Genomic DNA, 24,514 nt, shown 5'->3' on the forward strand with positions numbered 1-24,514 from the left:
CAAATAACAGAAATCTGCCCTAGCAAGATTGAAATGCTTGAAGAAAAAGATGGGAAGAGATTCCAAATTCAAGCAGGATTATTTGAAATTCATGGAAGGCATCCTTGAAGAAGGACATGCAGAGAAGGTGAATAACCAACCTAAAGAAGAAGTGTGGTACATCCCACATCAAGGTGTTTACCACCCAAAGAAACCGGATAAAATTAGAGTAGTATTTGATTGCTCAGCAAAGTATGATGGTGTTGTATTGAGCGATCATCTACTGAAAGGACCAGATCTTACAAACACTCTGCCTGGAGTACTCTGTAGATTCAGAAAGTATCCCATAGCGGTCATGTGTGACGTTGAAAAAATGTTCCACCAGTTCCATGTGAAGAATGAAGATAGAGACTTCCTGAGGTTCCTATGGTGGGAGGACAGAGATACAGATACAGAGCCAGCAGAATACAGAATAAAAGTACATTTGTTTGGAGCAGCATCCTCTCCAGGTTGCGCCAATTATGGTATGAAGTACGCTGATAAAAATGAAAAGGATTGTCCATCAGCAGCAAATGTTCCTAAGGCCTCGTACACACCACCGGATCTATCCGCTGGAATTGATCCGCGGATCAGTTCCAGCGGACAAATCCGGTCGTCTGTACGGCCTAGCAGGAATTTATCCGCGGAGATTCCTCGGCCCGATCCATTTTGAGCGGATATAAATTTCTTAGCATGCTAAGAAATGTATCCGCTTGAATCGGGTCCAGCGGATTGATCCGGTGGTCTGTACAGACTCACCGGATCAATCCGTCCGCTCCCCTCCCTCGCATGCGTCGTAATGATTTGACGCATGCGTGGAAGTACTTACATTCCGGCGTCGCCGCGTCATCATCGCGGCGACGGCGCGACACGTCACCGCGGATGAATTCCGCGCGGATTTTGATCCAATGGTGAGTACAAGCCATCGGATCCAAATCCGGAGGAGGAATCTCCGCTGGAAACGGTCCGGCGGACCGTTTCCAGCAGAGATCCCCTCGTGTGTACGGGGCCTTAGAAAAACTTCTATGTCGATGATGGTCTTATAAGTCTAGAGTCCACAGAATCTGCAATCAAATCAGTAAAGGAAAGCCAAGAATTATGCGCAAGAGGAAACCTGCGCCTTCACAAATTCATCTCAAACAACAGAGAGGTACTGGAATCCATCAGTAACTCTGAACGTGCATTAACAATGAAGAATGTAGATCTCAATTATGATCATCTTCCAGTTCAGAATGTACTTGGCTTGGGATGGAATGTAGAGAATGACGAATTCTTCTTTGAAATATCCTTTGAAGAGAAAGTGGCAACCAGACGTACCATTCTTTCCGCAGTGGCTTCTATATATGATCCACTGGGATTCTTGGCCCTAGTAATCCTCAAAGCAGAAGAATTACTGCAAGAATTATGCAGACGGAAGTTGGGATGGGATGAACCCATACCTGAAGATTTGAGGCCAAGGTGGGAGACTTGGATAAGAGACTTGCAAAATTTGAAAGAAGTTTGGATACCCAGATGTTTTGTACCTCATGACTTCGGAGAGTACAAGAGAATAGAACTTCATCACTTCTCAGATGCCAGTAGTTATGACTATGGTCTGTGCTCCTACATCAGAGTGATAGGAGAAGGAAAAAATACATTGTGCCCTGGTTATGGGAAAAACCAGAGTTGCACCTACCAGTATTCAGACAATACCAAGACTTGAACTGACAGCAGCTGTTGTTTCAGCATCAGTAAGCAAGTTTCTAAGAGAAGAATTAGAGTTAAAAATAGATGAAGAATATTTCTGGACGGACTCACAAGTTGTCCTAGGATACATAAACAACGAAGCTCGAAGATTCCATATCTTTTTTTTTTTAATACGTTTTTATTTTATTCTTTCACATGTCTACATCCGTCAATATTATTATATTTCTTCATTAAATCTTTTCCCATTTCATCAATACAACCACATCAACAGAAAAAGTGTCATTATACATTACATTCCACCTTGAAAATGAAAAAAACAACAGATAACAAAAAGGAAACAAAACAATAAAAGACAAACTACCCAATACCCTGGTTGCAGCGCCCCTCCCCCCTCTTTACTGACTTCCAATAATCAGAATTTCCTTCTATTAGTGCCCCTCTTCTACTTTTTCACCACTAAGAGTTGACCCCGAGTTCAACCACTCCTCCCAAATTCTATAATATTTCTGGGGTGTCCCTCTATGCTCGTACAATAGTTTCTCATATGGAAGAATTTGATTTACCGCCCCAAGCCATTGTCCCTTCGAAGGAGGCGTAGGTTGCATCCATCCAAGTACAATTTTTTTGCGGGCCATAAATAAAGTTTCTTGTAAACAAGTCTTAGCATATACATTCCACCTCTGACTCTCGATTAACCCCAATAGACATACTTCTGGAGTAAATGGGACACATCCTCCCACTACTTCTGATAATATATCCAAAACCTGTCTCCAATATCTACTGATGCCCGGACAAGACCACATCATGTGCTCGAAGTCAGCCCGTGGTAGGTGACATCTTGCACACTCCGCGTTTACTACTCTCCCCATCAGGCTTAGTTTATACTGTGCAAGATAAACCTGGTGTATTATGTAAAACTGTATCAATCTATTATTGCTTCCAGGTGATACTGTCAAATGTGATTTGCAGGCTTTCCCCCCAAATCTCATCCGTCATAGATGGACATATCGTTTGCCACTTCCTCTTAATCTGAAGCGGAGAGTCCCGTATCTTGGCCTGCATAAAATATGTGTACAGCTTGGTTACTAATCCCTTTGGTCCTTGAGTTCTCATAATTCCTATAAGGGGGGATCTAGATATATTTATACTTTTACTACCAAATTGGGCACTTAACGCATGTCTTAACTGTAAAAATCTATAAAAGAATGTATCGACTAGTTTATATTGTGTTTTCAAATAATCAAATGAGCATATATTCCCACTTTGGTATACCTGTTCCAGAGCTACTATTCCTTTTTGCTTCCAAAATATACTATCCTCGAATGTATATAGTTCTCCAAAAAAGGGATTATCCCACATAGATAGCTCAGCAGGGATATCCCAAGATTCCATATCTTTGTCGCCAACAGAGTTCAGAAAATTCGGGAAATTAAAAATCCGGAACATTGGCATCACGTTGATACAAAGCATAACCCGGCAGATCATGCCTCAAGAGGTCTGAATGTAACAGAATTGAAAAATTCAAATTGGTTCACCGGTCCAGAGTTCCTTTGGGAAAAGGAGATCATACCCAGTGAAGGTTACACAGAATTGTCTATGGGTGATCCAGAAGTAAAGGTTGTACAAACATTGAGCACTGCTGCCAAGTGTCAAGATGACATACTTGAAAGACTAGCCAGATGTTCAAAATGGAATACAGTCATAAACGTAGTAGCTCGAATTCAACTTTTGGCAAGGGGAATCAAAAAGAAAAAATCATTGAATGTAGAGGAAAGAATGAAAGCTGAAGAAACAGTAGTAAGACTCAGTCATTCAGAGATTCTATAGTGAAGAGTGCAGGAGACTCAGTAAAGAACCTAAAAGGATTCCCAACAACCACCCACTGTACAAGCTCAATCTTGTTCTACAGGATGGTATACTGAAGGTGGGAGGGAGACTGGAAAATGCATCGTTACCCAGCAGAGTGAAGCATCCAGCAATTCTACCCAAAAATTCTACTTTCACAAGATTGATTATTAAACACTACCACAACAAATCCTTGCATCAAGGAAGAAGCTTTACCCAGAACTGTTTGAGAGAAGGTGGTTACTGGATAGTGAAAGGTAGCCAAGTCATAGCAAAGTATATAAATAAATGCGTAACCTGTAGAAAATCACGTAGACCTACCGAAGAACAAAGAATGGCAGATTTACCAGTAGATCGTGTGAATCCATCAGCACCATTTCTTTATAGTGGAATGGACTGCTTCGGCCCATTCATCACCAAGCAAAACCGAAAGGAATACAAAAGATATGGACTAATATTCACATGTCTGAGCTCCAGAGCAATTCACCTGGAAATGTTAGAAGATATGTCAACTGACGCATTCATCAACGCCTTGAGATGTTTCATAGCCATTAGCGGTACTGTCAGAGAGCTTAGATCTGACCAAGGATCTAATTTTGTCGGAGCAAAAAATGAATTGAAGAAAGCTCTAAAGGAGATTGATAAAGAAAAAGTAACGGAGTACTTGTCACAGAATCAATGTGACTTTCATATGAATGCTCCACATGCAAGCCACAAAGGAGGAGTTTGGGAAAGACAAATCAGAACTGTAAGAAATGTGTTAAGTTCAATGTTGAAAAAGAACTCCGGAAGAATGGATGATGCTTCACTCAGGACTCTATTCTATGAAGTAATGTCTATTGTTAACAGTCGTTCACTTACAGTTGACAACATCAATGATCCAACAAGTTTGGAACCTTTAACTCCTAACCATCTACTTCACCTTAAGTCTGATTGCACACAACTACCGCCTGGCAAATTCACCAAAGAGGATTTATATGCCAAAAAGAGATGGCGAAATTCATGTTCACATCCTACTATAGAGAACAAGGATTATAAGTAATTTTGGTAGGAGTGTAGCTGGCCAGCTAGAACCTGTCTTAGGTAGCTAATATAACCTACATGCATATACAGCTAAACCTGCTAAGAACCTAATGTAATGCACATGTTTATATGTGAGAGACAAAGCAAAGTTATTCACTGTGATTTATGCTTGAATGTCATATAATAGTTGTGTGTTGTGTTCACAGAAGCAAAAGAAAAATTATGCCTTTAAGAGTCGTTTATTTATATGACAGTGAAGGTAAGCTCAAATTACACAGTAGAATTTATACCAGAAAGCATAGAGTTAAGCTTTTGTGACTCATCAGAAGTCTTGGCCAATCACAGCTGATCTCACATTGAGCAGAGTTTTGACCTATCACAGCCACCTTTGCATCCATTCTGTCTGGGAGGTTCCTAATACTGTACATGTGCTGCATTCATTCCACATGAAGACAGAGAGCAGAGCAGACATACAGAGTTCAGTTTTATGGAAGAAAGGACCTAAATAGGTACATTACACAAGTTATATATATGTTCTTATTGTAAATAGTGTGATCAGAAATGTATACTGATCTAGTTGTGTGTTCACTTGTAGTTCCAGCAAACAAAGTCATCTAACCGCTCTAACTGCACTCGAACGAACTAAGCCACATTCAGTCATTCGTTCCACCGAACTAAGTCACCAAACTAAGTCACCGAACTAAGCCATCAAACTCATTACCGAACTAAAGCAACCCTGCAAACCAAGTTGCAAACCACAGTTATACCTTTCAGAGAAATCCTAGAATGCTATGATAACTTACAGAGAGAGAGAGAGAGAGAGAGAGAGAGAGAGAGAGAGAGAGAGAGAGAGAGAGAGAGAGAGAGAGAGAGAGAGAATAAATACTGAAGAAAGAAATATATCCACCATTTTATGTTGAATGTTAAGATTGAATATTTGAACCGCCATTTTGTGATACCTATTCAACACGTGTTTGTACATGGACAGTCTGCTGCAAAGCAGCAGTGTTATCTATGAAGAAAAGTGAAGTTAATAAAGAAGTTATTTTAAGCATTTGATGTGCTCTTTAAACCTTACTGCTTCCATAGAACGGCAATAGAGGAATTTCTGGACTGAAAAGTCAGAGATAATACAATTCTTCTAATGCCACAGCACATGAGGCACTTTATAGTGTTGCGCCTGCCACAATATTACCTAATGTCACTGCAGAATTTCCTGCTGCTGTACCACCTAATACCACTATATATAATCTGCAACTGACATATATCATGGTATATAATCTTTCACTGACCAATACGTTACATAATCCCTTAGAGGAAGTAATCTCACTATGAATAATCTGTCTCACACAACATGTACAATATGTCATAACAACTCATGTCACTCTATATGATTTATTCCTAAAGATTACACCACTTTATAGTCACTGTATAGCCACCAACCATAACACAGGCTAATGTAAGTACAAAATCTCCCACCAACTGTTATGTAATCTAAAATTACTGCATATAATTTGTTACCTACTAAAAAACTTTATATACATATCTAACTATTTATACCAATAGAAATATCTATAATTTTTCATACTAGCTCTGTCATTATTTATTACACTGACAAGTGTCAAATGTACATAATCTGATCAGTACACAAACAAGGCTGTATAAAATCTATCACTAAATGCCATGATGATTACTATATCACTGTACACAGTATATAATCTCTCACCAACTGGCATACAATCTCTTAACAATGAGTTAAAGTATCCTGATCCAAGGGACACATGGAAAAATGCTGCATGTTTTAACGACTGCTCATTTTCAAAGTCCGTTGAATACATAAAAGCCCAATCAAATACTTATTTCTATCTCTCAAAGCTATAATGGAGTAATGTTAGGGGGACACCCAGAACTTGCTGAGTTAGGCTTTGGATATATATTTCCTGTTCTACTGATTTCAATATTGCTGTTACTACAATGTTAAAAGGAGACTTTATTAAGATTGGTGGTCTAAGTGCTCCCATTTATTGGTGGTCAGAGTAATCCTATGCATTGAGAGTCAGTGCGCTCTTGGTAATTGGTTGTCAGTGTGCTCCCATACATTGGTGGACACTCCCTAGAATTCATAAAGACTGGTGCAATCTGAAAGCGTCTTTCATGTATTCTAAGGCCTTGTACACACGGTCGGTCCAAACCGATGAGAATGGTCCAACGGACCGTTTTCATCGGTTCACCGCTGAAGTGGCCTGATGGTCTGATGTGTGTACACACCATCGTTCCAAAAACCGATCGGGTCAGAACGCGGTGACGTCAAACACACGACATGCTGAATAAAACAAAGTTCAATGCTTCCAAGCATGCGTCGACTTGATTCTGAGCATGCACAGGTTTTGAACCGATGCTTTTCTGTACTAACCATCGGTTTGGACCGATCGGGCAGCGGTCCATCGGTTCGGTTTTGAAGCATGTTTTAAAATTTTGGACCAAAGGAAAACAGACCGATGGGCTATACACACGGTCAGTTTGAACCGATGAAACTGAACCTCGGTCCATTCTCATCGGTTTTGTCCGACCGCGTGTACGGGGCCTAAAAGTGGTGCAGAATGCGGCAAATTCATGTACTTGTCTAGAACTTGTACTTAAATTCGGTGCATGCTGCGCATCTGTCTGCGCCAGTTTCTCTTTCTCTATACACCAAAAGGGAGAGTTGATCTTAATGACCCCCGGCAAACTGTCCGTATTTTATTTAGAATTTGATGCACTCATTGCACCACATTGTAAAAGTCGTGAATTTTCTAATTATCTGATTTGGTAAACAGATTGCTGTCAGAGCCAAAAGTGTTGCAAAAGCTTCAAGAATTTGGCAAAATACATTACCAAGATGGATTAAGGGAAATTCTCCCATGTGTGTTTCTGTACAAAAGTCAGTGTTACCTTGTAAGCTGGTAATCAGTGTACCCACATACATTGATGGTCTGTGTGCCCCATACATTATTGGGCAGTGTACTCCTGTACATTGGTGGCCAATCTGCCCACATACTGTACATTGGCAGTCAGTGTGTGCCCCTACATTCATTGGTGTTCTTGTACATTGGAGGTCAGTATGTCCCACACATTGATTGGCAGGTAACTTTCTGGGCTGACAAGTAGGCTAATATGTAAAAGGCTGGCTACTTGCAAATAGCAAAAGTTCCATCTTAATTTTTTCACTGGTAACCCTTGCTTTGGAACGGATCTGTTGCTATATTTTGGAACCCAGTGACAGTCACCTTCAAATCAAAGGTTGTTGCTTGCTGTTGCAAATATTCATCTTTTTTCTTATTGGTCTGATTGATTGGATTAACAAAGTTGTGAGTACAAGACTCAGTTGCTTAATGCCTGTGTGTGAAGGAGTGTATTTAAGGAGGGACATTGATCTAAGCTGACCTGACCCAGGAGAGAGTTTCATCCGCTAGGGACCGGATTCTGAAGGTGACACTGACAGTCTTCCCAAATGCATTGTTTTGAAGCTAAAGGACACTCTGATTTTGCATAGCAAGAAGTAGTGCCGTGAGTGCACTATAATTATTCATTGAAGCTGGATGACTGTATCGATTGATAAAATAATTCCAATAGTAGAGTAGCTACTGTTGCATCTGCACAATATAAAGGATTTTTTGGACTGTAAAAGATGTTTCACAATACTGAAGGAGCCACCCTATAATTTTGTATTATGTGAGGTTTTAGGTGTACCTTACAACAATAACATTTTATACTCCTGATATGTGCCTGATGTACCATGTACATGTATGAAAAGAATCCTGTTCTCTTTGTATTACTTCCTTTGTGTGGATGCTGTGCATGAGAGCAGCCTGCTTTCCTTCAATGATTACAATTCTGCTCCCCACAAACACACCATTCACTGGGAAGACTGGTGTATGGCTATTTCTCCTCCCCTATCTCTTATGCAGCTGAAAGCAGAAGGCATGTAAACCTTATGAAAAAGGGGGAAAAAAGGATTTATAATGCTTTTTTATATATACAAATGTATACAAATGTTTTGCCTTTCAATTCTGTTTTAAACAAAATTGGTTGATTAACATGTGAGGGTTCACATATAATTTAATAAACAGTGATAACACTTTTGGGATTGTTGAAACAAAGGTGAATATTTGTACCTTTTTAGTTCTGTTTCAAATCAGAAGTAAATCAATTGATTTCCCAAAAGAGTTACATTAAAGGCATCCCATAAATGATAACTGTCACAGTTGCGTTTGCTCTCAACCGAGCTGTCAAACCATCAAACAGCTGGTGTCAACTGATCACATGTGCAGCTTCTTGGCAACTGCAGGTCAAACAGAAGGTAAGATGGCAGCTTTTTTGTCTGAAAAAGGTACAAGGGTTTAGTTCCACTTTAAGTGCCGTAGCTGTAGGAGCATTAATGCTTACCCACAGCTTGGCAGAAAACTACTAATGGGAGAGATCTGCCTGTGGCACGCTACCAGCATCATTGGAACATGGCTCTCTGCAGGGCTGGACTGGGACAAAAATTTGGCCCTGGACTTCATCCAGACCGGCCCACTTTAATAAAATGCTGCCCCCCCCCGAAAAATCACGCCCACCAAAAGGCCCCTACATCCATTATTGTATATCATGAGAGGGTGAGAGAGAGAGGGAGGAGGGAAAGGGGGTGAGAGGGGGTGGGTGAGTGTAAGAAAAAGAGAGTGAGTGTAAAAGAGAGGGGGTGAGTGTAGGACCCCTTTTTACACTGAGGCATTTTTTAGGCGCTTTTGGGCGCCTGTAAAGCGCCTGAAAAATGCTTCTACTGCGGTCCCAGTGTGAAAGCTTGTGTGCTTTCACACTGGGGCGCTGCCAGGGCATTAAAAAAAGTCCTCCAAGCAGCATCTCTGTTTTAAAAAACGGCCCACTGAGCCATCGGCCCACCGGGAAACTCCCTGTAGTCCCTATGGCCAGTCCATCCCTGGCTCTCTGTCTATCAAAGCTTGCAAAATTGCAGTGCACTATTCGTCCCTTATAGCAGCAGCTCTGAGCCTAACTGCCGCAGCATCATGGGAAGTACTGTGCATACACAGATTTTGAAAGAGAGCTTGTTCTAACGATGCTGGGAGCACACCTAATGTACAGGGCATCCTAGATTAGAGACAGACTGCTCTCTTTTGAAGTGAAAAGAGTTAGAATACTTTTTTGGGTTGTTGGAAGAAAGCAAACATTAGGGGGCAGATTCACAGAGCAAGTACGCCGGCGTACTTTCAAATTTCCCGTGTCGTATCTTTAGTTTGAATCCTCAAACCAAGATAAGACGGCATCTGGGTAAGAACCGACAGGCATACGGCTTTGGACGCCTCCGGATCGCAGATGCAATACTTCGGCGTCCGCTGGGTGGAGTTTGCGTTGTTTTCCGCGTCGGGTATGCAAATTAGCTTTTTCCGATGATCCACGAACGTACGAGCGGTCGTCGCATTCTCTTACGTCGTCTGTAGTCGGCTTTTTCCGGCGTATAGTTAAAGCTACTATTTTGTGGCGTATAGATAGACTTGCCATGTTAAAGTATGGCCATCGTTCCCGCGTCGAAATTTGAATTTTTAATTTTTTTTGCGTAAGTCGTCCGTGAATAGGGATGGACGTAAGTCACGTCTAAGTTAAAAAAATGACGTTGTTGCGACGTCATTTAGCGAAATGCACGGGAAATTTAGGAACGACGCATGCGCAGTACGTTCGCTGCGGGAACGCACCTAATTTAAATGATCCACGCCCCCTACCCGGATCATTTGAATTAGGCGGGCTTTCCCCCAGGGAATTTACGCTACGCCGCCGCAACTTTACAGGCAAGTGCTTTGTGAATCAAGCACTTGCCCATAAAACTTGCGGCGGCGTAACGTAAATGCGATACGTTACGCCGCCGCAGATCTATGTGAATCTGCCCCTTAGTTACTACAAGGCAGAAGCCTGTAAACCCTTTAAAACCATCAAAAGTTAAACCCATCAAAAGGATAGTGTCTGGAGCTTGAGCTTCAGCCTAGTGACTATGTGTAGGCAGATGAAGATGATGATATTGTCAAGAGGAGAACTGTGATCCCTGTTAGAGAAAATAAATATATGTAAGTGTTAATTGGCATGCATGCAATTAAAGGAGATGGAAACTTTCCTACAAAACATCCATAATCTTTTGTCCCTACCTCGCAGAATGCGATACTGACTTACATCTCACTCTGAGGCCCATGGTTTATATCCCTCTGGTGGATCCTTGACCCAACATCTGCACTAGTTTGGCCCTATAGACTTCTATGGTGCTGGGAGACAGGTAGTCTAGCCATGAAGAAATGCACAGGTACGAATATCATATCAAGAAGCCAGTGAAGGTATGTGAACAGTGCCCCCAGCTTGGGAGTGAGAGCTTGGAACATATAGTGATTTGAGGATGGAGGTTAGGCTAACCCTATTTACTGAAAGCAAAAGGGTAAGGAAACTTTGTGGGAAGGTTTCCTTACCCTTAAAATGGAGCTTAAGTCCCTACATAAGAAAATGCTAGCAATGCTCAACATTTTGGATCTTCCCTTATGTTCAGTCTTGGTGACAATGATTACCTGGACAAACAGAGAGAGTCAATATCCTTAGTAGGATACAGACAGCAAAAAAAAACCTTGGGGGCAGGGGGCTGAGGACTGGAGGTTTACTTAGCTACTGTATATACTGTAATTTCTCCAGGAAACTCTGTATACCGTTTTCAGTATGTATTTCAATTCCCCAAGACCTTACTCCTTGTTCAGTAACCCCAGGCAGGTCCCTAGGATGCCCTGTACCGTAATCAGATACAAGTTGGGGTAGGGAAGGAACCCAAGCATACAGGCTCCTTTGCTACCAGGGATTTCCATCATCTACGCCAAGTCACCATAGCTTCCTGACTGGTTGATTGCTATGAATTAGACACTTGTACTGTAGTCACTGGCAACAGCACCACAACCATCCAAGATTAGCTCGGACACTCTTAGCAGGACACTTGTACTGTATCTTATCCTGTGTCACTGGAAGGCAAAAATGTCTCTGTCGGTGGAATTACTAAAAGGAAAAATTCCTCTGGCATTGGTAAGTATCACTAAAAAGAAAAAAATGCCCTTGCCTCTGTAATAAAAATATATCCCTTGCAACGGTTTTGTCAATGGTAGGACAAAATGCCCCTGCATCATTGGTGTAACTGGAAGGAAAATAATTCCCCTGCACTTGTGGTGTCACTGGAAGGAAAAAATGCCCTTCTGACAGTGGTGTCACTAAAACGAAAAATTCCCCTTGCATTGGTAGTGCCACTAAAATGGGAAAAAAACTTGCCCTTGCCTCTTTGGTGCCACTGAAATAAATAAAAATCCTCTACATTGGTTTTGTCACCAGAAGGAAAAGATTCTCTTGAGTCAGGTTTTGTCACTAAAAATAAAAAATTCCCCCTGCGCAGCATTGTCAGGAGTACTGCTTTGGCATCTGTGTCATTGGGATAATAGAGGGGAGCTGGGGGAATGGGGGTGGGCTCTGTGTAGTGCATTTTAACTAAGGGGCCCTTGGAAGGTAGGGTGACTCTAAAAGGGAGAGAACTCTGGGGCTGGGTTACTCCCCCCACCCTCTGTGTACTTATAGTTCAGACCTGCTTCACAGTGTGGCAACTGATCCTTCCTCCCCTCTCATGGATTATGCATAGTTGCCAACTGTCCCGGATTGCCCGGGACATTCCCGGGATTCACACCCTTTTCCTGGATTTATTTTGTCCCGGGAAATCTGTTTTTTTTCTCAAGATTTTTCGCCACTGCGGGCAAGTACAATAGAAAATAAAGCTGCTGCGGCGCCGCCCACCCCCTGCCCCTCTGCAGGTCCGTCTATTATGGAAAGGGGCAGGGTGGGCGGCACCGTAGCAGCTTTATTTTCTATTATGCTAGACATCCGTGTTTTGGCTGCTATAGAAATTAAGCTGCGGCGCCAATGGGGGACACACCAAATTAAGGGAGGCTCCAATTGGGGGACACCTAATGTAAGGAGGGACTCCGCTGGGTACGCCTGATGTATGGAGGGACTCCTCTGGGTATGCCTGATGTAAGGAGGGACTCCTCTGGGTACGCTTGAGGTAAGGGGGGACTCCGCTGGGTATGCCTGATGTAAGGGGGAATCCGCTTGGAATGCCTGATGTAAGGGGGGACTCTGCTGGGTATGCCTGATGTAAGGGGGGACTCCGCTGGGTACGCCTGATGTAAGGGGGGACTCCACTGGGTACGCCTGATGTAAGGGGGGACTCCGCTGGGTACGCCTGATGTAAGGGGGGACTCCGCTGGGATGCCTGATGCAAGGACGGACTCCGCTGGGGGCACCTGATGTAGGCATAGACTCCACTGGGGGCACCTGATGTAAGGACAGACTCTGCTGGGGGCACCTGATGTAAGAAAGCACTGCCCTGGGGACACCTGATGGCATCTGGTGGCAGGTGACGTGGCAGGTGACACACTCGGGGCTAACACTGATTCAGCATTATGGTGAGTTAAATAATTTCAGTCTATATTACAATGTAATAATAGAAATTATGCGCTTCAATCATCCTGATACCATAACAACCATGGTGCGGGGATGATTGAAGCGCCAACACCAAGTGTTTGGAGTATCTTTATCTGCTGATTGTTAAACTCTGGAATACACATATTTCTATTGTGGTGTAGGATCTGAGCCTGCTGTCCCTCCATCCTTCCTTCTCTCTCCTTCCCTCCCTCTTTCTTTCTCCCTTTATTTCTCCCCTTTTTTTTCATCCTCCACCCCTCATTCATCTCAGACTCTGACCACACCCTCTTTGAGCCACGCCCAATTAAGCCACACCCACTATCCCATGTGTAGCGCTACCCCCGCAGGACCCACTGGTTTGTTATTGGGATCTGCAGATTAAGTTACCTCAATGTTGTCTAGGGGTGTTGCTGATGAATAAAGTAGTGAGCGAATGTCCAGTACAAATGCTTTATTTCAGGCCCAACATAGCCAACATCAACATGCAGTAGGAAGGAAAAGGTTGATGAAGCGATAAAGAACTTGCGGTATCAGGCCTGGATTTAGAGAGAGAGCAATCCTGCTCTCAACAACACAATAATAGTAGTCACCATTCGTCGCCACTCACCAGAGTGGGTGAAGTGCCCCCGGACAGACTTCTGCCACAAGCCTGGCAGCCGAAGTGTCACTTTAGGTTGCTGGGAGGAACATGCCTCTGCCACAGACCTGACTCTAGGGCCTCTGCCACAGGCCTACTACTTGAATGAGCTAAATGGATGAATTGAGCGAATCCTCCCAGTAGATTAAACATAGGTCACCGGATGACAGCAAAGAGTACCAGTCTGCATTCCAGTCACCAGATCCCCGATAGTTCGTTCAAGCTCTGTTGGACAACCTGCCTCCGGGTTCTCCTCAAGCCGACCCCCCCAATCGAGCGGCACCCAGCCACGGATCTTCTCAGTAAAGCGGGGGACCCAGTAAGTCACTGGGGCCCCTCTCCACAATATGGAGCTCTGCGTAGCATGCGACCTCGGCCTGGAAGGCCATCGCCGAGGTCCGTTGGGTGCGCGCACCCTAAAGGTGGATGCCGAACCTGGAACCCACGGGAAGAACCACACAAAATGGCGTCCGCCACAGATATACTCTCCCCCAGCATGCCCCGCGAGGGAAAACTCCTCTAATTGGCTGTTGGGGAAAAGCGGCTCTGCCAGAACCCCTCTAGCGCCAACTGTCGCCCAGGGATGGGATTGCATCCCTGGAGCGCAGACTGACCTACAGGACAGTTCCGGAATGACAGCAGCCCACAATTTAACAAATTGTGAATGGGAGCAAAATAACTCTACCATTCCCCACTAACTTTAGCGTAGTCCCCATACTGAAAGTAAGGGGGCGCTACACATGTAAACCAAGCCAATTTTCCATCAAAGGTGTGATATGCCTACAAACAAATGCCCCGCCCCCTAATTATAGTAAGCCTTCGCCTTCATGCAAAAAAGTGTCCCGGATTTTTTTTGCAATGTTGGCAACTACGGACTATGTCACATGGCAAGGGGACAGAAAGAAAGGCAGTCTGCCTTCATACCCCAGCGAGGTCTGTCTGTCTCTGCTTCACAACCTTTGCATACTGCAGAGCTGCTGATCGAATATATTTAACCCTTTCAGAGTCTATCTTCTCCAAGAAATACAGCCCTGAAGGAGGGAGATACAGTTCCCCAGAAATGCGTTGGCTCTACTTTTATCTTTAATAAACTATAAAAATCATCAAATGAAACCTTTTGGACATCAATCACTTCTCTCCAATCACCCACATTTCCCATCTACAGTGGGGATATAATCCACTGGAAGCTATTCCCTTTATACCCTCCACAAAGCACTCTGCCACTAAGCCGCCTCCAGCAGAACAAGTCCAGTGCTGTCTTCCACTTAAATTTGATATCCCAGCGAGAGGAAGATCCTGCATCTATTGTAGGCTGTGAAAGGAAGGAGAAGAGATCAGAAGCCTACCTCCAGCAGTCATCATGGCCACTGCTCTGTGCTCCATTACACAGCTGTCTGAATGACAAGAGTAATGGGAGCATCACTCCCATTATTTGGGCAACTGGAGAATGGCGTAATGGCATGCATCCAGTGCCCAGCACTCCCCATTAAAAATATAACTCCCGTTATTTGGGAAACAGGAGAATGGCGTAATGACATGCATCCAGTGCCCAGCTCCCCCCAAATATAAAATATAACTACTGATATTTGGACAGCAGGAGAATGGCTTGATGGCAAGCATCCAGTGCCCAGCACCCCTAATATAAAAAAATAAATAAAAATTGGTGCCCCTCCTGTCCCAGCCCTGCCAGCAGCTCCAATGCATGCAGATCCTTCTTCCTGCCCCTCTACAAACCAGTGTGCCCTGATTGGTCAGTACTTCATTCTAATCCTTAGCGAAGAATGTGTGGTGCAGTCGCTGTTTCTCATTTTCAAGCTTCTCATTGGCTAATGTGTCATAAGTTAGCAATGGCAAAAGAAGCCCCCACTGGGCCACCCTATCAAACCAATGGAGCCTGATACGGGAGGACTGCTTATATCCCTGTTGATGGTCCTGGTGCCTGAGCATGTCGTGTGATGTCATGGTGCAATGGAGCCAAGCAGAGAGGCCAGAGCCTCGTGTGCGGGTCTGCAGTATGGGAGCAAGGCAGGCTGGAACCGGGACCATCAATGCTGTTTACACTGGAGTGGACTGGAGGAACCACTTGGGTTGGAGAGAGACTGTCTCTGTGACTCGGAGGGGAACATGTTGTGTCGGTGAGGGGTCATCATCATCTGTGCTGCTGCACACTGCTGTCAGTGTCATTATGAGAGATAATTTTATGTGTGTGCCGCCCATTCTAATTTCTTGCCCTCCTGAGTCCTGTCCTTGAGATACTTACTATATCAAAAATAAAATAAGAAATATGTTTTTTGCCTTATTATCTACTTTAAATCATATTACCAATTGCATATTGTATGTGTTTGTAGCCTAAATACTGTAATTTTGTAACTTTTGGAAATGCCAGTAAAAACTTGGCTGTGCCAGTAAATTTTGGGTGTTGTGTCAGTAAATTTCAATCTGGTAGGTTGGCAACACTGCTTTTGCTACACAGTATGGTCTAAATGTAAATGTGGAAAAAAATATACAAAGGCATAAAAAAAAAAAAAATTCATATACTGAGTACCATCATCACATGCTAATACAATCTGTGCAAACTGCGAAGGGCTTATTAATAGCACATGAACAATGATCCACAGCCAGGTCCAGGAACCAGCAAGCTTTTTTTTTTCACTGAAGCATTGGCAGAGCAACAGCAGAACACTTTAGAACGTTACGATATTCCCACGGGGGTATCTCTACATACATTTGTGCAAAGGATTGTCTTTGCTCGCACAAGATGCACAGGTGTTCCATGCATCTACTTGCAGGCAGCATGTCTATTACATACCTGCCAACTTTCTGAAATGGAAATGAGGGACACCTATTAGCAGGGCTTTTTTTCTCAAACAATAGGTGCTGGAACTCAAGCACGATCCTCCAAAACCCCTCCCCCTACACACACCCTCCAAATCACATCAAATAGTGGGTGTGGTCTGTCAAATTTCACGAACAGTAGGAGGGTCTTAAAGGGATATTAAATACCAGGATCACATTACATACAGAGTGCAGAGTTCAGGGGGTTACAAAGAGTGCAGAGCTGTCACTTGTAAACACAGAAACCAGACTTCTGTGTTTACAAGTGATTGTGGTGAGCAGAAAAGGGTCTGAGACAGAGGTGGTGGAACAGAGTTCCATCAAGTTCCACCTGAAAAAAAGCCCTTCCTATTAGCAAAAGTATGTAGGCATAGGACACACAAAGAAAAATATTGGTTAAACCCACAAGTGCTTTCTTTACCACTACTGTTCTTGTTATATTGGCTTTAGGAATTTACAAATGCAGAAATTTAGAAATTAGATGAAAGGTTTAGCACTGGAAAACACTTTATGATAGATAAAGAGTGCATTTTATACACAACTATATAGATCAGACCAAAATCAGGGACAAATGAGGAGGAAGGAGGGACAGAGGGACATTGTTCCAAATCAGGGACAGTCCCTCAAAATCAGGGACAGTTGGGAGGTATGCTACTAGGATGCAGGGTCTGCAAAGACAAAGCCGCTGATCTTAATTTGACAGCAGTGTGGGTGCATGTCCCTAAAAGCACACCGTCTGCATTTGGGGACATGCACAGGCGCTGTTCGGCTGTCAGATTGGAACCAGAGAGGGTGTCCGTGCAGCTGCTGCATCCCAATCAGACATGAATGGGACTGCCTGCACGCGGATGCATGGAACAAGATGCAAAGACGGCCCTTTGCAAGAGTGTATGCATAAATATGCCTGTGTGAATGAGACCTTAAAGCGGAGGTTCCGCCAATTTTTTTTTTTAAAGCCAGCAGCTACAAATACTGCAGCTGCTGACTTAAAAAATGGATACTCACCTGTCCAGCGCACCCGCGATGTCGTCAGCCGAGGACGAGCAATCGCTTGTCGCTTAGCTGCACCCGCTGCCATCCTTGGTTAGGGAATCGGGAAGTGAAGTGCCTGGTTCCCTACTGCGCATGCGCGAGTAGCGTGCCGCGCCGTCACTGTTCCCCGCTCTCTCCTGGGAACAGTGGGGGAGATTCAGATAGAGATACGACGGTGTATCTCCTGATACGCCATCGTATCTCTGAGATCCGACGGTCGGATCTATGCGACTGATTCATAAGAATCAGTCACGCATAGATCTCCCTTAGATCCGACAGGTGTAAGTGACTTACACTGTCGGATCTTAGGCTGCAATCTCCCGCCGGCCGCTAGGTGGCGCTTCCATTTGTATACGCGACGAATATGCAAATGAGGAGATCCGCCGATTCAGAAACGAACGCCCGTCGCTTTTTTTTTACGTCGTTTGCGTTCGGCTTTTTCTGGCGGATAGTTACCCCTGCACCAATCATGCAGCTGCTTACCAGAAATCTGGGTCCTGCCGGACCACTATCAACATATCTCTCAACCAGAGATTTTGTAAGGCAGTAGTGAATCCTCCACTTGTACTAGAACCAATCCGTACTCAACGTTGGATATAGAAGACAACAAGACAGAGCTCCACATGGCATAAAATCCGGGTGATTTATTTAAAACAGCAGCAAACATATGTACATACAACTCACATTTAAGTTGAATAAACCAGCATTTGGCCTGTAACGCCGGCCGGACGTATCCAGGAACAAAAAGGGCCACTCGTTTGGAGAAATGAAAGGGATGGCGTCCACACGTCACTCACTCCACCCAAGAGTGGAGTGAGTGACGTGTGGACGCCATCCCTTTCATTTCTCCAAACGAGTGGCCCTTTTTGTTCCTGGATACATCCGTCCGGCGTTACAGGCCAAATGCTGGTTTATTCAACTTAAATGTGAGTTGTATGTACATATGTTTGCTGCTGTTTTAAATAAATCACCCGGATTTTATGCCATGTGGAGCTCTGTCTTGTTGTCTTCTATATCCAACGTTGAGTACGGATTGGTTCTAGTACAAGTGGAGGATTCACTACTGCCTTACAAAATCTCTGGTTGAGAGATATGTTGATAGTGGTCCGGCAGGACCCATATTTCTGGTAAGCAGCTGCATGATTGGTGGAGGATTCACGTTTGGTGCTTAAATTACAACATTCCTGGAATCTTCACGGGTGTCTTCATTTGTTATATGGACTTACTACTTATTTTCCAAAAATTATTTTGGACTTTATGGACTTTATATCACTAATCTTGTTATTTCCCATTTCAACAATCTTTGGAGTTATGGTTTATTATTATTTGTGTTATTGATCACTGGGTTCATATACACCATTGTTAACAGGGTAGGCAATCACGGCCCCCTGATTCCATTGAATCATATATCATATAGATCCAATGGTTTTTCATATGCACTTGTTCACAAGTTTAATACAAGTGCACATCTGGGTTTAGCGCAATTATTCTTTTTTATTCGTTATTTCTTTGTTTATACACAATCTAATTGCTGCTTATTAATCCCAAATCTCTTACCTTAGCGCAGTTGTTCCCAAATATTTCCCTTTATTATCTGGATAGTTACCCCTGCTATATGCGGCGTATCCAATGTTAAGTATGGCCGTCGTTCCCGCGCCGAGTTTTGAATTTTTACGTCGTTTGCGTAAGTCGTCGCGAATACGGATGGACGTAATTTACGTTCACGCTGAAACCAATGACGTCCTAGCGACGTCATTGGGGAGCAATGCACGCCGGGAAAATTCGCGGACGGCGCATGCGCATTTAAATCGGCGCAGGGACGCGCCTGATTTAAATACTACACTCCCCCTAGCCACGGAATTTGAATTCCGCCGGGGGATTTACGATCCGCCGGCGCAAGTTTCGAGGTAAGTGCTTTCTGAATACTGCACTAGCCTCTCAAATTTGCGCCGGCGGATCGAAAATCAGATAGATTACGTGGATCTAGAGATCCGCTAATCTATCTGAATCTAGCCCAGTGTGTTTCCCAGAAGACAGCGGGGGCTGCGGGAAGAGGCGTGTCTGCCGCAGTCCTGTATTCCCGGAAGTGGGTGCAAATACCTGTCTAAAGGCTCGTACACACGGTCGGACATCCAACAAAGTTTCCCTTGGATTTTTGTCCTAATTGATTTCTCAGATCACACCCATAGCATACACACGCTCAGACTTTTTCGGCAACCAACACGAACGTAGTGACGTTTCAACGTAATGCCAAGCGTTTAAAAGAGGAAGTTCAATTGTCCGACGTCACCCATTGCGTTCCTTCAGCTACTCTATAGTTAGTTGACGTTTCGTGTGAGTGCTTTCTAGATTTCGAAACTTGCCGCATCACGAATGTGCTTTTTCAAATACAAACGCTAGTTTTACTAGACAGAAGGCTTCCGGCTGCTCTTTACTTCTGAGCATGCGCATTTGTACTTTGTCCAAAAGTCCGATTGTTTGCTGTACACACGGTCGGACTTTGCACCATCGGACTTTTGTTGACGTAAAGTTGGTCCGTTTGCAGACCCAACTTTTTGTTGCGGCCAAAAGTCTGACCGTGTGTATGGGGCTTAAGACAGCTATATGCACCCCCCTCCCCCTGAAAGGGGGAGGGTTCCGAAAAGCCGAAGCTCCATTTTTGGGTGGAGCTCCTCTTTAAATAAAATTGCTGGCTAGTTCTCGGGCCTGACTGTAACAGATCACCCTTTTCTATGCTGAAAGTGGTCTGCAGTCTGGCAGGAACTAAGGTCTGTGGCCAGTACTGGGGTGGGGGCATGTTGTGTTCCCCAGTCAGTTTTTTTATTTTGAGCCTGGTTAATAGATTGGGGCAGCACAGTGGCTTAGTGGTCATGCGTTGTGCAGCCAGAGGCGTTGCTAGGGGGGTGCGGTCCACACCGGGTGACACCCGCTAGAGGCGTGACACCATCCTGTTTTTTTTAGCTGACATGCCCAGCCTGCCCTGTGCAATCCCAGCCTGCCCTGTACCACCCCAGCCTGCTCTGTGCCACCCCAGCCTTCCCTGTACCACCCCAGCCTGCCCTGTATCACCCAGGCTGCCCTGTACCACCCCAGCCTGCCCTGTACCACCCCAGCCTGCCCTGTACCACCCCAAAAAGCCCTATACCACCCCAGCCTGCCCTGTACCCCCCAAACAGCCCTGTACCACCCCAGCCTGCCCTGTACCACCCAGTCTGCCCTGTGCCACCACAGCCTGCCCTGTACTACCCCAGCCTGCCCTGTACCACCCCAAACTTTCCCATGCCACCCCAACTTGCCCTGTACCACCCCAATCTGCCCTATGCCACCATAACTTGCCCTATACCACCCCAACCTGCCCAATGCCACCCTAACTTGCCCTGTACCACCCCAACCTTTCCCATGCCATCCCAACTTGCCCTATGCCACCCTAACTTGCACTATACCACCCCAACCTGCCCTGTACCACCCTAACTTGCCCTATACCACCTCAACCTGCCCTATGCAACCCTAACTTGCCCTATGCCACCCCAAACTACCCTATATCACCCCAACATGCCCTATACCACCTTAACCTGTCCTATACCACCCCACTACACCAACCTGCCACTATACCACTCTATACTACCCTAACCTGCCACTATACTGCCCTATACTATCATTTACAGGGGCTGGTTTGGGGTGCGCCCCGTGCCTGTGCGCTGCCTGCTTGGTGCTGGGCAGCCTAGACAGAGGGGGGGTGACACCATGTTTTACCGCACCGGGTGACACCAACCCTAGTGACGCCACTGTGTGCAGCACTGGGGTCCTCGGTGCAAATTCTGGCCAGGCCACTATCTGCATGGAGTTTGCACCTTCTCCCTGTGTTTGTGCGGGCATCTAATTTCCTCCCACTCTCCAATGGCATGCTGCCTGGTAGAATATGTAGCTACGGTCTAAATCGGCTCTAGTATACTATGTGCGTGTCTAAAAATCCCAACTGTAAACCCCGATGACACTCTGTTGAGTGGCTAATGCAGCTCAGGTATACATTACACAGAGCCACAGACGTAAAGTAAGATTCCAAGTTTTAAAGTGCACCGAAGATCGCAACATTGGTACGGTGCTGGATGGATAATAGGTTGGCAGGAAAGCTGCTGTCACAGACAATGACGTATCAACAACCACTAAGCCTGAGGGGCCATGTTTTGGTAGATCTCCAACCCACCCTTTAAATCCCCAGAACTATTTGCTGAACAAGGATAATATTAATAGTAAAAAAAAAACTAATCACACAGGCGTGGCTATATGTGCACCACATCCAATTGGCAGGCATAAAGGAAGGATCTTGCAGTGCTGGTGGAGCTTGTTGTTGGGCGGTGCCTGCCTTTGAGAAGAATGAGTACTTGCTGCTGGATGAAAGAGGCATCCCCAGTATTCCTTTAGATGTGCATTTTCCCTGCACATCTCCTACTGGCCACTAGGTGGTACTGTGCACGCAAAGATTTCTTTCTGCATGTTGCCAGACAGTCTGTGTTTAGTCTAGGATGAGTAACTCATGTCTATGAAAAATTTAAACTTGAAATGCTATTAAGCTGCAAGGCATGAGGTTTCTCTCCTACAAAATGCAGTAAGCAGTCCCTTTGTGTGGCAGGATAATATTGTTTCCCATTTACTTTAGTGTTGAGAAGCTGAAGCTAAGAGCTTGCAGTGATTCTCGGTGATAATAAGAACAGGCCTGAAATGTTCCCGAGCCCGGCCCTGACAGTGTATCATATATCTTGGCATATCTCCCAATGTCGAAAATATTAAAGAGAAACTGAACCCTCCTTCCTGATCTGCAGTTGACATGGCGCTGCACATGTGATTAGTTATGACACCAACCGTTTCGATGGTTTGACAGTTCGGTTGAGAACACAAGCAACTGCGACAATTATCATTAGCTGCATGCCTTGAATGTAAAATTGTTTTAGGAAACAGTTAAATCGATGAGTTGAGTTATCCTTCAAAGGGGAACTAAAGGGAAAAAGTAAAAAAAGTGCGAACAGGAAGGTGTTTTGTTGCAGAACGTCTCTTCTGCGATAAAATACACTTACCTGCCTGTCTGCAATCCCCTGTAGAAAGTACAGGGTGGGCCATTTATATGGATCCACCCGGGTGGGCCACTTATATGGATACACCTTAACCACTTAAGGACAGAAGGTGTTTTTCAGATTTGGCGTTTACAAGACTAAAACAGTTTTTTTTGCTAGAAAATTACTTAAAACCCCCAAACATTATATATATTTTTTTCTAACACCCTAGAGAATAAAATGGCGGTCATTGCAATACTTTTTGTCACACCGTATTTGCGCAGCGGTCTTACAAGCGCACTTTTTTTGAAAGAAATACACTTTTTTGAATTAAAAAATAAGACAACAATAAATTTTGCCCAATTTTTTTATATATTGTGAAAAATAATGTTACGCCGAGTAAAATGATACCCAACATGTCACGCTTAAAAATTGCGCCCGCTCGTGGCATGACGTCAAACTTTTACCCTTAAAAATCTCGATAGGCGACGTTTAAAAAATTCTACAGGTTGCATTTTTTGAGTTACAGAGGAGGTCTAGGGCTATAATTATTGCTCTCGCTCTAACGATCGTGGCGATACCTCACTTGTGTGGTTTGAACACAGTTTTCATATGCGGGCGCTACTCGCGTATGCGTTCGCTTCTGTGCGCGAGTTCGTCGGGACGGGGCCCTTTAAAAAATTTTTTTTTTTGTTTTCTTATTTATTTTTATTTCGTTTATAATTTTTTACACTGAAATAAAAAAAAAATTGATCACTTTTATTCCTATTACAAGGAATGTAAACATCCCTTGTAATAGAAAAAAATCATGACAGGTCCTCTTAAATATGAGATCTGGGGTCAAAAAGACCCCAGATCAAATATTTAGACTTAAATGCAAAAAAAAAAAAATTGAAACTGTCATTTTTTAAAATGACAAAAAAAAAAAATGTTTCTTTAAGACGCTGGGCGGGACTGACGTTTTGACGTTACTTCCGCTCAGCAGAGCTATGGGGACGGGTGGGGGCGATTTTTCCCTCACTCGCATCCCCAGTCAGCTGCCTAACGGACCCGATCGCCTCCGCCGCTACCGACGGCTCCGGTAAGCGGCAGAGGGCGCGGGAGAGCGGCGGGAGGGGGGGGCCCTCTCCCGCCACCGATAACGGCGATCTCGCAGCGAATTCGCCACGGAGACCGCCGTTATCGTGTACAGGACCGCCCACTGAAGAGATGGATATCTCGGTTGTGGCAGCGGCTGCTGCCGTTACCGAGATATCCATCTTTAAAAAGAGGACGTCTTTTTAACATGGGGCAGTGGTCAAGAGGTTAATAAAATGGGAATGGTTGGTGATATTAACTTCCTGTTTGTGGCACATTAGTATATGTAAGGGGGGGAAACTTTTCAAGATGGGTGGTGACCATGGCGGCCATTTTGAAGTCGGCCATTTTGAATCCAACTTTTGTTTTTGGTGTATCCATATAAATGGCCCACCCTGTACAATGAGCTGACCTCCTTCTTAAAGCAAACCACCCAAAAAGGAAAGTGCAGGCCTTCCTCCAGCACATATGAAACGTTTTTTTATTTTTTTATGGGAGTAGGTACCCTTTTACAGGCGTTTAGAGGCAAAAAAATCACTTGTGCATTCAACAGAGGAGCGTTCTGGCAGAAATCTAGTACCTGGTAATCTCAAACCATGCAGAGCTAATGTTCATATAAAAGAACATCTGGGTAACAGTGACTAACATGATTTCATGTAATGTTAGCTGTAAGCAACAAACACATATGGGAAAAATAAAACCACTTACCGTATTTATCGGCATATACCGCGCGCCGGCCACCCCAACCTGAGAAGGGAAGTTTAGGGAAAAAAATTACTTTTTGGATGCT

The sequence above is a fragment of the Rana temporaria genome, chromosome 4, assembly GCF_905171775.1.
Source record: "Rana temporaria chromosome 4, aRanTem1.1, whole genome shotgun sequence".
In the NCBI taxonomy this organism is placed as follows: Eukaryota; Metazoa; Chordata; class Amphibia; order Anura; family Ranidae; genus Rana; species Rana temporaria.